Source organism: Anthonomus grandis, chromosome 2 (assembly GCF_022605725.1).
Source record: "Anthonomus grandis grandis chromosome 2, icAntGran1.3, whole genome shotgun sequence".
Classification (NCBI taxonomy): Eukaryota; Metazoa; Arthropoda; class Insecta; order Coleoptera; family Curculionidae; genus Anthonomus; species Anthonomus grandis.
This window is the reverse complement of record NC_065547.1, coordinates 45312108-45316297: the sequence shown is the minus strand read 5'-3', so window position 1 is coordinate 45316297 and position 4190 is coordinate 45312108. Positions and strand designations below refer to the sequence as shown.

At 30.2% G+C, this 4190-nt stretch overlaps 1 long non-coding RNA gene across 1 annotated transcript; it reads left to right on the top strand.

Annotated features, from left to right (window-relative positions):
* The first annotated feature begins 292 nt into the window (after positions 1-292).
* On the top strand, positions 293-3100 carry LOC126750355 (uncharacterized). Its single transcript, XR_007665694.1, has 3 exons — positions 293-651; positions 714-970; positions 1212-3100. It is a non-coding gene; the product is annotated as an uncharacterized LOC126750355 (long non-coding RNA).
* The last annotated feature ends 1090 nt before the right edge of the window (positions 3101-4190 follow it).

The following is a 4190-nucleotide window of genomic DNA, read 5'->3' as shown; positions in this document are numbered from 1 at the left end:
AATGTGGTACCAATTTATAACAGTGGTGACAAATCTAGTGTGAAAAATTATAGACCAATAAGTAAACTTGATATCTTCGGTAAAATTTTTGAATCATTAATTCATAATAAATTGATACATTTTCTAAACTCGAAATTATACCCATTTGTAATAACGTCATTTTTGTTTATCTTTGTTTAGCATATTCCAAACAGCGGCGACAACAAACTTTTGAAAAAAATTGGTGTCTGATGATTATTCATCTTTTATATACTAGGTTATGTAAAATATCCGTCACTGTCAATCAAAAATATTGGTTTGTTAACTTGTTCTTGAAAGTTATTTCGAAAAGTGATAGATAATGCCTAAAAAAAGATATAATAGGTATAATGAAGAATCGCAGCTGATGATTTTAAATATATTGGCTTTTTTTCAACTGGAAAAGGAACAAGTCCGAAACGGAATTGCACTTCAAATTGAGAATGTGATACAGCGAGCCGCAGATGCAACAAAATTGAGCACAACAACGATCGCAAATATAAAGAAGAATGGGATAAAATCAGATCAGGATGTATATCTTCCAAGCAAAAGACAGCAAAAACCAAAATTACAACATATTTGAAACATAGAATTCGGGACACAATTTATTCTATGTACGCCAGAAAAGAATATGTAATATTGGCAACAATAAGAGAAAAGTTTAGGGAAGAAATTGAATATTTTGAGTTTTTCAGTGACTCCTTAAGAAGATGGATCAATAGTATAGGCTTCAAGTGGAAAAAATAAAATAACAGAAGATATTTAATGGACTTGCCAAATATTGTTCATAAAAGAATTAATTTTTTAAGGGAGTATATCAAAAATAGAAATGTAGGTCCAGAAGGTTTTACTCCAGTTTTCATTGACGAGACGTGGATTTTTAGCAAGGGATCATTTCGTAGTAGCTAGCAAGATGACACCAAGCACACGGATTCAAGGAAAAACAGTAAAGGTAAAAATTATCTGGTTATCTTTTTAGATTTTTTTTGAATAAAATCTATTGCCCTTGTAAGGGCCCTCTAACTTCATAATTTCATCTGTTTCATATAATTTCTCTCTAAGACAATATGAGGGAATTTAACTCCATACACTACTCGTATGTGCATGAAACATTACTTATTAATTATATTAAATTTATGTTCTGGAAGAATGATTTCTAAAAGAAGAGAATTGAATTATCTTTTATTTTTAAGGTCATCGTTATATCGTGGTCCACACTGGAACCAAAGATGGCTTCATCAAGGGTGCAAATTTAATATTCAAGAGTGGATTAAAGACGAAAGATTATCATGACAATATGAACAGAAAAAACTTGATTAACTGAAACTTGAATCGAAAACTGGTTTAAAACTCAGCTGGTTCCAAATATTCCCCCAAAGTCATTTATAATCATGGACAATGCAAGTTACCATGAAAATGTAATGTTAATGCAATTGAAATGGTTTCAATTTCATTAACTTGGTAATGCAATATGGCGTGTTTTTTTTGAGTTTGTATGTTTTATTTTTTGGAATGCTATTTTCATTTTAATGTGTTAACATATTCCTTCAAGCTTTTTTTTTCATGAACAAGTAAATTAAATTGTCAGTATTTTTCCCAGTGAGCAAAAATAATTTTATACCTAATATTCACAATTTTTGTAAGCTCGGTTTTGTTACGTCTACTGCTCGTGGCAAATTCTACTTTTCAAATATGTTGTAGATTTGGTTTTTGCGGTCTTTTGCTTGCAAAATATATAAGCAGCGTAATCCTGATCTGATTTTATCCCATTCTTCTTTATATTTGCTATCGTTGTTGTGCTCAATTTTGTTGCATCTGCGGCTCGCTCTACCACATTCTCAATTTGAAGTGCAATTCCGTTTCGGACTTGTTGTTTATGTCCCATTATTTATGATTAATAATAATAATATACAAATTCAATAGGCCTACAAATGGGTATAATTTCCACTATAAAACCTATAATTATCGATGAGCAGCACGATTTTTTTTTCCCAAACGATCAATTGATTCCAACTTAGTTGTTTACTAGGAATATATACTCTGTTCAATAGATTGTCAGACGCAGGTAGACTATGTGTACACCGACTTCAGCAAAGCATTTGACAAAATTGATCATAACACTTTATTACAGAAACTTGCTGGAGTGGGAGTTCATGGAGATCTCCTGCGGTGGTTGGCGTCGTACATTTTTAATCGATCCCAGTATGTCACTGTACATGGCAACCAGTCCTCCACGTATCCAGTTACCTCAAGCGTACCTCAATGTTCCCACTTGGGGCCCTTACTATTTATAATCTATTTAAATGAATGAATATTACTTTATGCAGACGATATTAAGATTTTTGCTTCCATTAATAATCTCGGTGATTGCTTTCTCTTACAAATTGATTTGGACAGATTTTGTGATTATTGTCAGAGAAATAAACTTTACCTTAATTATGATAAATGCGCATTCATTAGTTTTAAACCTAATACAAACCTATTTCAATTCGACTATGGAATTTTACTTAAGAGGACTGATAAAGTGAGGGATCTGGGTGTCATATATGATCAAAAGCTAACTTTCGCAGAACATATTAATTACTTAAGCATCAAGTGTAATCGAATGCTGGGATTGAAGAAATAGTAGGCTATTCATGTCTAATAGCTCTCCAAAAGCATTATATTTTGCCTATATTTATAGTCGTTTGGGTTTTGCCTCCGTCGTCTGGGCTCCGCAATACACGGTGCATGCTAACAGATTGGAAACAATACAAAATAAATTTTTAAGATTTTTGGACTATAAAAATACTGGTATATTTAACCTACATGCTAATTTAATAGAACTTAGAGTTATATATCAATTATATTCACTCGAAACACGGCGCTCTCACATAGACATGTTCTTTCTCTATAAAATAAGTAACTATCAGATTGACTCGAGTTATCTAATATCCCAAATACCTTTTCATATACCTGAGCGAAATGTTCGAAATTCTTATTTGTTTCCAGTCTGTTTGTATAAAACTAATATAGCAAGGAATTCGCCGTTAAGTCATATGCTTTCCTTATATAATTCCAAATTTTTTTCTGAAGATTTATTTTGCCGCTCTCTTTCTATGTTTAAAAAGAGAATCAGAGATCCTTGTTCTAATTAACAAAAACACAAAATTAGAAACTTGGCACTTTACTGTATTTCTGCTCTTGTATTATTTTTCAATTTGGTATTAGTTAAGTACACCTGAAACACTTTGTAATTTGTGGATGTTCCTTTGAGTTTTGGCCTGTTAACATTCTATTTGTTTTTGATAAATAAATAAATCTTTAATTATTTTAAAGTCTTATTCTTCTCTTAAAGTCTTATTATTCTCGTCGTTCTTCTATTGTTTTCTTGTTTCTTATTATTTCTTTACAATTTATTCAACAATCATTTTATAATTTATTATTAGGCTGACCATACTTTGCTGACAGTTTTCCAATTTCCAATGTAACATAGGGTACTCTGGTGATAGGACATCGTTAATTTAGATGGTATTCTAATATTAAAATGACGTGCAGAGTTACGAATAAATAACTTTTTCTCAATAATAAATCATAGGAGACTTTGTATTATTAAAATATTTTACAAGACGAGTACATAAATGAAGTAAATGTTGCTCATCCATTAGTATAGGCCAATATAAAAACCGAAATTGTATTATAATCATGAATATAAAATATTAAATGAAACGTCATATTGAAAATTTAAAAACACCATCATGTAGTATGAAAAAAGTGAGCATTGCAAATGTGCAAATTATATTAAAATCAAATAAGAAATATGTTCAGAAAAAAATAAAATCGATATTCAAAATTTGATATTTTCTCGAATATATTCGCGACGGAATTTTTAATTTTTTTAAACGGCGTATTGTTAAGCTGAAAAATTCTCAACTTTATCCCAATTTAAATATCTTCGTATTTCTTATAGATTCTAAGATCCGCATATTGAGAATCGAATTTGAAACGACCCTGTATAATTCTGTTTTCTTAAAAATTATAATAGCTAAAAAGTAAAAAACTCTCTGGTTTATTGTGCATGGTTCCTTTGGGATCAATTTACGTTAGAGCATGGTAAATAATTAATAATTTACAGTAACAGTTAATAATTATCAGCAGCATAAAATTTCAGTGTATTAAATAACTTTATAATA